This window comes from Silene latifolia, chromosome Y (assembly GCF_048544455.1).
Source record: "Silene latifolia isolate original U9 population chromosome Y, ASM4854445v1, whole genome shotgun sequence".
NCBI classification, from domain to species: Eukaryota; Viridiplantae; Streptophyta; class Magnoliopsida; order Caryophyllales; family Caryophyllaceae; genus Silene; species Silene latifolia.
Genome location: NC_133538.1, coordinates 14594721 through 14603463, shown reverse-complemented (window position 1 = coordinate 14603463; position 8743 = coordinate 14594721). Strand labels below are relative to the sequence as shown.

Genomic DNA, 8743 nt, shown 5'->3' with positions numbered 1-8743 from the left:
GCCTTGTGAGCAAGACTGAACTCAATGGTGTCATCCCCTACCTCTAAGGTGATGGTTCCGCGTTTGACATCTATCACAGCCCCAGCTGTATGTAAGAACGGTCTGCCTAAAATAATAGGTATCTGACTGTCCTCTGCAATGTCCAAAACAACGAAATCGACAGGAATAAAAAACTTACCCACTCGAACGGGTACATCCTCTAGAACTCCTATAGGTCTCTGAGTCGATCTATTTGCCATTTGAACGGTAATATCGGTCACCTTAAGTCTACCAATGTTTAACCTTTCGCAAACAGAATACGGCATGACACTAACACTGGCCCCTAAGTCACAAAGGGCCTTTCCAATTACGTGGTTACCTATAGTGCAAGGAATTGAAAAACTACCCGGGTCCTTTAATTTAGGTGGCACATTAACTTGTGAAAGAGCATTACATTCCTCCACAAAAGCAACATTACCATCATCACGAAAATTTCTCTTACGATTCAAAATATCTTTCATAAATTTAGCGTAAGAGGGTACCTGGGTAATTAAATCGAGTGAAAGGAACCGTTACCTCGAGATTCGGACCATCTCCGTAAACTTACAAAACTTACGCTCACTTAGTAGCCTTCAAACGCTCCGGACACGGGGATCAACAACACCGCCGTAGGATCAGTGACCTTCGGCTTCCATAGGTTTAAAACCCCCGTCAAATCATCAATGAGTGACGAATCATGCAAACTAGTTGACGGATTTGCATCCTGTTCTGGAGTACCAGTCGATCGACTGATATGAGTGGTCGATCGACCGAGTAAGCTGGGCGTGAACAGTTCCTGTCCAGTATTGACTTCGTCAGGTGTCTCAGTCGATCGACTGAGAATGTTGGTCGATCGACTGGATGTGCTGGGTGTGAATAGTTTCTGAACAGAAACTATTTTATCTGCCGCTTCAGTCGATCGACTGAGAATGTTGGTCGATCGACCAGAAGTACTCGCATTCAAGCTCGTTTTTGCACCAGAATTTAAACGAGCTTCTTCATCAATTCCCGAGTCTTCCTTTGGCTCGTCGGGACTTTCATAAGAAAGGCCACTTCTGAGATTGATGGCATTGATCATCTCAACCGGCCTTTCACATTTGCTTGAAGAATTAGCAGCTTGCTTAGCCTCCATATTCTCCAATTGTTTCACAAAATTCCTTGAGGACTCAATCCCGGCTGCTTCCATATTCGCCGCTTGAACCAAAAGGAGTTGGACCATCTCTCTCAACTTCTCGATCTCATCTGAGTTTTGAACAGGAATTTTGACTTTCTCCTTGGAAGCTTCAGAAATCTCGAGCTTCTCGAGACGGGTAGAAACGGAAGCTATAAGTGTCACAACGGCAGTCATTTCATCACTTTGCTTTCGTGACTTTCCACGTGAACTTCCAAACTCAGCTCTATGGACTACCATCTCCTCAATAGTGTTCCAACCTTTACTTTGACCGGTATTGTTTTGAAACCTGCCATTAGCAGCTGCATCCAGGATGACCTTGTAATCATCATATAGAGCGTTATAAAATAGGTTGCAAAGATGCCATTGCTGAAAACCATGGTGAGGAACAGCTCGGACCAAACTTTTGAAACGTCCCCATGCTTCACAAAAATCCTCATCGGCTCCTTGCTGGAAACTTGTGATTTTACTTCTCAAGGCGTCAGTCTTTGAAAGTGGGAAGTACTTCTTGTAGAAGGCTAATGCTAGAGATGTCCAGTCCGTGACTCCAGTTGCTACCCTATCAAGGTAGCGGTACCAATCTCGCGCTGAATCCTTCAAGGAGTATAAGAACATCAACCCCTTTATTTCATCCTGAGTCACCCCAGCTGGTATAGGTATGGAACAGCAGTAGTCCGTGAAAATCTCCATATGCTTCAAGGGGTCCTCATCTGGTAGACCAGCAAACTGATTTTGCTCCACTAAATCGATATAAGAAGAACGAAATACGAAGCTACCCGTAGTAAGGGTAGGTAACTGGTATCCCGTCGGAAGATGGTGTTCCTTTGGCTGTAGATTATCATATATTGTAGCCATAATTGCCAAAATGAGAGTACTCAAGTCTTCCTCTCAAAAACCTTTCTTCTAACTGTGCAAAAGCAAAACTAGAAGCAAAGGTAAGCAACAGCCTCAAGGAACAAAATTTCCTTGAGACAAGAAAAATAAACTAAAATAAAGCAAACAGAATTACACCGTCTCCCCGGCAACGGCGCCAAAATTTGATACCGTCGTTTAGTACCAAAATTAAATTTATAATTCCAAACTAAAACTATAGCTAGTGATAGTAAGGGTCGAACCACCGAGAGACAAGGTTGATTTTGTTTGCTATTTTTCAGTCAATAAAAGTAACAATTAAATGGGGGTTTTGAGTTTGGTTGATTAATTGGCTAATTGCTAAAATGAAAATTCTCAACAAGATGAAAAAGGGATCGGGAACTTCGGTTTACCATGGCAAAAGTCAGGCCAGTAAGGTAGCAGAGGTCTTATAATACGGTCTCAGGGAATATAAGCTAACCTTTCGATCGATGCTCAATTAACCTTACGGTCTATTTATTCCCTAGAATTTCTCAAAGCCTTCGCTCAAGGGAAACTCCTCATCTAATGATAGTACAATTTACTAATCTTTCAATCTAGTAAAAAGGTTTATCGAAAGACAACAAGACCAATACAGAAGAATTCATACTACAAAACAATCCTTATTTCTACCATGGCTCACCTCGTTCCCAATCAAAGAAATTACCTACGCATAATTATAACTATACTAACTTCGAAATTGATAGCAAAGAATAGATTCGACATAATTGAATTGAACTAAAACAAAAGGGAAGAACTCAATTGCTGAAATTAAATTGAAGAAAACAAGAATCGAAATAACAAGGAATTAAGGAAGAAAAGGAATTGCATAAAAAGCTTACTAATTGAATTCAAGAACAAAGTATTGAAATCCCAGGTTTCCGTCTCCAAGCTGGATCTAAAACTCAGTTTTTCAATAATGAAAAGCATAACCTAAAAGTTGCTGCGTTCTACTGATAAAAAGATACCGAAAATTAATTACAAGTTGAGCTTTTAAAAGTCTAACACGGAGAAATAGATATCAGCTCGAAAACAGGTCGATCGACCGGTCAGCATGGTCAATCGACTGGTTTATACGGAACAGTAACGTCTGATGAGCTTCAGTGGTCGATCAACCTCACAGCCTAGTCGATCGACCGATTATGCTGTGCAGTGGCTCCTTTGTTCCTTCCAATCAACTCTTCACTCCTATGAACGCATCCCAAGGTGGGTGAATCTGAATCTCCTTCTTATGGGCTTCCTTGAAGTTGCCTCCGGAGGACAAATTTGGCTTGATTTAGCTTGCTTCCACGCATTCCTACGATAAATCATAGAAAATGCAAAGTAACCCGTTTCGGGAGAAATAGCAGCCTTAAGCTAACAATTATGCATAGAAATACGTGCCAAAACCACAGATAAAGTGTATAGAATATGCACGTATCACTATGCTTCCCAATAACTCCTTTCTTTTCTAAAATACGAGAAATCCAATTTCCATAAGGCAAACTCAAAGTAGAAGCTATATCGTCCATCTTAGCCGTTACACTAGCTTGTATAATTTTATAAAATACAAGCATAGGTAGGCTAACCTTTTCTCCTTCAAGGCAAGCCTTCATAATAAGCATCTCATGAAGACCAAATTTATCTCGACCTTCTTTACGTGGAACAATAGTAGTCCAAATGAAGGTCAAAAAGAATTTCAAAGAAGGCGACAATTTATTTCTTAAAATAGTTTCAGACGAAGTCGCATCTTGTTTGAAATACCGTTTCACTACTAATCTCTCATCAGCCGACATATTTCCCCAATCTACGCTCGGGTTAATTTCGATTCCCTCTCTAGGAACTCGACCCAAGTCGCAAAAATCACCAATTGAGACACGTATAGTTGTCTCATTAACCACAGCAAGTAAATTTCCTTCCTTAAATTGAACAGTAGAATAAAATTGATATACCTCAATAGGAAAGACTGGACCAGTTACAGCAACAATATTCTCCCAACCTTGATCTTTGAGAAAATTCCTAAACAACCCAAGTGCTTTATATTGCTTTAACCAATCAACCGAATATACTCGTCCTGCGTGAATGCGGTATTGAGCAACCTGATTGATATTCCTTCGTTCTTCTTAAGTTAATCGAAGATTATTCAGTCCAGTGTTAGTGTAATCATTCATATGCTGTGCGTAAAGAACAAGTGAAGAACCATCTTGAAGCATATAGCTCTCTGTTTTCGAGCTTACCTCAGTTTCCGAAACCAATTTTCCCTTGCCTTTAATCAACCTTCTCTTCTTGCTAATTATAGGTAAAGTGGAGGTGTCGGTGGTCATGTCTTGCGGTGGTGACCTCAACGTCAGCCTAGGTGGCGTGACGGAGCGAGCGGCTCGCGTTGGTGATTGGGTTATTTTCTTTCCAATGTCAGCGGGTTTCTTGGATTGAATACGGGTTGTAAGGTGATGTGCCATGGTTGATGGTTAGGATTTTTGAAGGTGTCTTGAGAGAGATAAATAAATTGATGGAAAATATGAAGGAGGGAATAGGGTATAAATAGGGTTAAGAGTTTGTGTTTTGGGAAAAGTAGAGAATTTGTGTTTTGGTAAATATTGGACTCTTTTTTTTTTCTTTTTTTTTCTTGGTACCTGCCGTTTTTTTTTCGGCATTTTTTTTCGCACGTTTCCCTTTTTTTTCGCACGTTTCCTTTTTTTCGGTACTTTCCTTTTTTTTGTTATCCTATTTGTTGTAAAATAAGGAAAGAATCTTGTGTGTTGGTCTGAAGGTAGGATTGTGAATGGTTTGTTACAAGAATATGGCAAGGATAGATATTTGTGAAAGAATTTAATAAGATAGAGAATATCTTTATTATATTTAGGCCATATATTGTAGATTTTGTCGATTTTGTTTTGGGAATATGTGATTATCCAAGATATAAAATATTATCATACACATAAGCAAGATATAACACGTAAAATAAATATTATTTAATATAATTAAACTTGCAACAAAATATACGGACACAATCGTACAATCTCATCTTTCCTAGCCAGTCATTCAGGTTCCCAGACATAATTATGACGGATTCAATTATTGCCAATTAAACCAATCTCCAATCTCAATAACTCAAAGCGTTTTCTAGCTAACGGCTTAGTCAATATGTCAGCCCATTGCCTTTCGGTACTAGAAAATTCAAGTGAAATGTTGCCTTTCCCTACATGATCTCGTAGAAAATAGTGTCGAATATCTATGTGTTTGGTCCTCGAATGCTGAGCAGGGTTTTTAGAAATTACTATAGCACTCGTATTATCACACATAATAGGCATACGACCAACATTTACACCATAATCACGTAGTTGTTGCTTTAACCAAAGTAATTGAGAATATACCATCCAAATGAGATACATATTCAAGCTTTTCGGTAGACATTGCAACAGAATTTTGCTTCTTTGAACCCTAAGTAATAATGCATGGTCCAACAAACGTAGCAAATCCTGAAGTACTCTTTCTATCGAACGAGCATCCTGCATAATCTGCATCTGAATATCCTACTAGATCAAAATTACACTCAAGTGGATACCATAAGTATAAATTCAATGTACCAATTAAATATCTCAAGATACGTTTAATTGCAATCATATGTGACTCTTTAGGACACAATTGAAATCGCGCACAGACACATACACTAAACATTATATCTGGACAACTTGCAGTTAAATATAAAAGTGAACCAATCATACCTCGATATGTAGTCTCATCAACACACTTACCATGTTCATCTATAGTTAACTTCTTATCAGGTACCATAGGTGTATCGTAAGACTTTGCATTTTCCATACCGAATTTTCGAATCAGTTCCTTGATATATTTCGGTTGGTGAATCATTATACCTTCCTTTGTTTGTTGAATCTGCAACACTAGGAAGAATTTCAATTCTCCTATTATGCTCATTTCAAATTCAGAAGTCATTAGATCTGAAAAATACTTGCACAATTTTTCATTAGTAGAACCGAATATTATATCGTCTACATAAATTTGCACAACAAGTAAATTAGAACCTTCGGATTTTAAGAACAAGGTCTTATCAATAGATCCTCTTTTAAAATCATTTGTAATAAAAACTTGGATAACCTGTCATACCATGCCCTAGGAGCTTGTTTCAAACCATATAAGGCTTTGTCTAATTTATAAACATGGTTTTGAAACTTGCTATTTAAAAATCCGGGAGGTTGTTCAACAAAAACTTCTTCTTCCAAATAGCCATTAAGAAACGCGGTTTTAACATCCATTTGGAACAATTTCATCCCTTTATGAGCGGCAAAGGCGATAATGAGATGAATAGCCTCAATTCTTGGTACGGATACAAAGGTCTCGACGTAGTCGATCCCTTTTTGTTGATTGTAGCCTTGGACAACTAGTCATGCCTTGTTTCTTATAATAATTCCTTCGTCGTCCAGTTTATTTATGAACACCCATCTCGTACCAATAACGGTTCGATCACTAGGTCGTGGCACTAAATGCCATACCTTATTGCGTTCGAATTGTTGAAGCTCATCTTGCATAGCTAATATCCAATCGGGTTCAGCAAGAGCTTCTTTGATATTGGTAGGTTCAATGGTTGACAAAAAAGAGAAGAACGAGCAGAAGTTATTCAAGGACCTTCTAGTTTTAACACCTTGTTCTAGATTTCCTAGGATTTTGTCCAAAGGATGGGAACTTTGATGTTTCCACTTTTTGAGAACTCTAGGTTCATTATTATTTGATGATTTCGCACCTTCTACAAACGAAGAATCATGATTTGTTCCCCCTGAGTTGGACTCGGAGTTTTCTTCAAAAGTATTATTAACTTCATCAAAATTATCATGATTTGGATCGGAAGTTATAACATCATTAGGTATAACTTCAAGATCTTTCTCCTTATTAGGAGAAGGGTCGATAGTATCATTAACTACGGACTTATCACTTCTCTTAGGATCATTTGCAGAGTTATCTAGTTCATCATTAATGCCTTCTATATTCTCATCATCATTTAATGGTTCATCTCTGGCTAAAAAGAAATCGGGCTCATCTGGATCCTCTTCTTCCTGTTCAACTTTATCAAACACATTATCTTAATCAAAGTGAACACGAACACTTTCTTCTATGCTCAAGGTTCTCTTATTGAATACTTTGTAAGCTTTACTATGATCCGAATATCCCAGAAAAACAGCTTCGTCACTTCGGGGGTCAGATTTTCCTAAATTGTCTTTTCCATTATTGTGAACAAAGCATTTGCTCCCGAAACAACGAAGATGTGATATATTGGGTTTTCTCCCTCTAAAAAGTTCATAGGGAGTCTTTTTCAAAATTGGACGGATCATAGCTTTATTGTGCACATAGCATACGGTACTAACAGCTTCTGCCCAAAAACTTCTAGGAAGGCCACTACACAAAAACATAGTACGAGCCATATCCTCTAGGGTTCGATTCATACGTTCCACGACACCATTTTGTTATGGGGTACGTGGTGCGGAGAAGTTATGCCCCACACCATTTTCCCTACAAAATTCTATAAAGGATCGATTATCAAATTCCGTGCCTTGATCCGTCCGAATCGAAATAAGCTTTTTATCATATATATTTTGGACAAGCTTCATTAATACCACAAATTCATTGAAATTTTCATCTTTAGAGGAAAAAAAGATTGGCCAGACATACCTTGAGTAATCATCGACTAGAACAAATACATACTTTGATCCACCACGGCTTCTAACTTTTATAGGTCCACATAAATCCATGTGTACTAACTTAAATGGTCGTTTAGTACTGACTACTCTCTTAGATTTGAATGAGGATCTAACATGTTTGCAACGGGCACATGAGTCACTCATTTTCTCTTGCTCGAATTTAATTGAGGGCAAGCCTTCAACTAAATCCATAGACTTAAGTCTCTTTAAAATAATTGGACTAATGTGTGCAAACCTCTTGTGCCACAAGCAAGACTCATCTAGGGTTACTTTCATACACGAGAAGGAATTTGTATTGACAGCATTTAAGTTAATCATATACACATTCCTCCTACGGTGACCCTCAAGCAGAACATTACTAGTACCTTCAATTATGATACGACAACCATTGGCATGAAAAACAACTTTGTTACCTTTGTCACATAATTGAGAAATACTAAGTAAGTTATGTTTAAGACCACTTACCAGATATACATTCTCGATTGAATGAAAGGTTGAAATTCCAATTTTTCCTACTCCAATAATCCTGCCCTTCTTGTTATCTCCAAAGGTGACCTTGCCACGAAAAAAGGGCTCTAGTGAAATAAAAAGATTTCTGTCTTCTGTCATGTGTCTCGAACATCCATTGTCGAGATACCATAGATTATTTTCTTTTACCACTTGCTGCATATGAATCAAATAAGGCTTTTAGGTACCCAAGCTAAGTTGGGTCCTTTATGGTTAGTGACTCTGTAAATTTGATCCTTTCTAACCCATACTTGTCTTATTATTCTTTTGGCTTTAACATAGGGTTGTCTTGGTCTTTCTCTAGGAAATATAACATGAGATACTCTAGGCTTTGTCCTAGTGTTATGAACTTTAGACTTAAATGTATGTTTTTGATTCTCATTCATTTTGTTTTAGTTTGGAGAAAGAGATGAGTAATCGAAAGCCATATCATAAGTCCCCCTAAACTTATTATTACCTTCTTCAT

At 38.1% G+C, this 8743-nt stretch overlaps 1 non-coding gene across 1 annotated transcript; it reads left to right on the top strand.

Moving 5' to 3' along the window:
* The first annotated feature begins 1562 nt into the window (after positions 1 to 1562).
* On the top strand, positions 1563 to 1669 carry LOC141636026 (small nucleolar RNA R71). Its single transcript, XR_012540670.1, has one exon. It is a non-coding gene; the product is annotated as a small nucleolar RNA R71 (small nucleolar RNA).
* The last annotated feature ends 7074 nt before the right edge of the window (positions 1670 to 8743 follow it).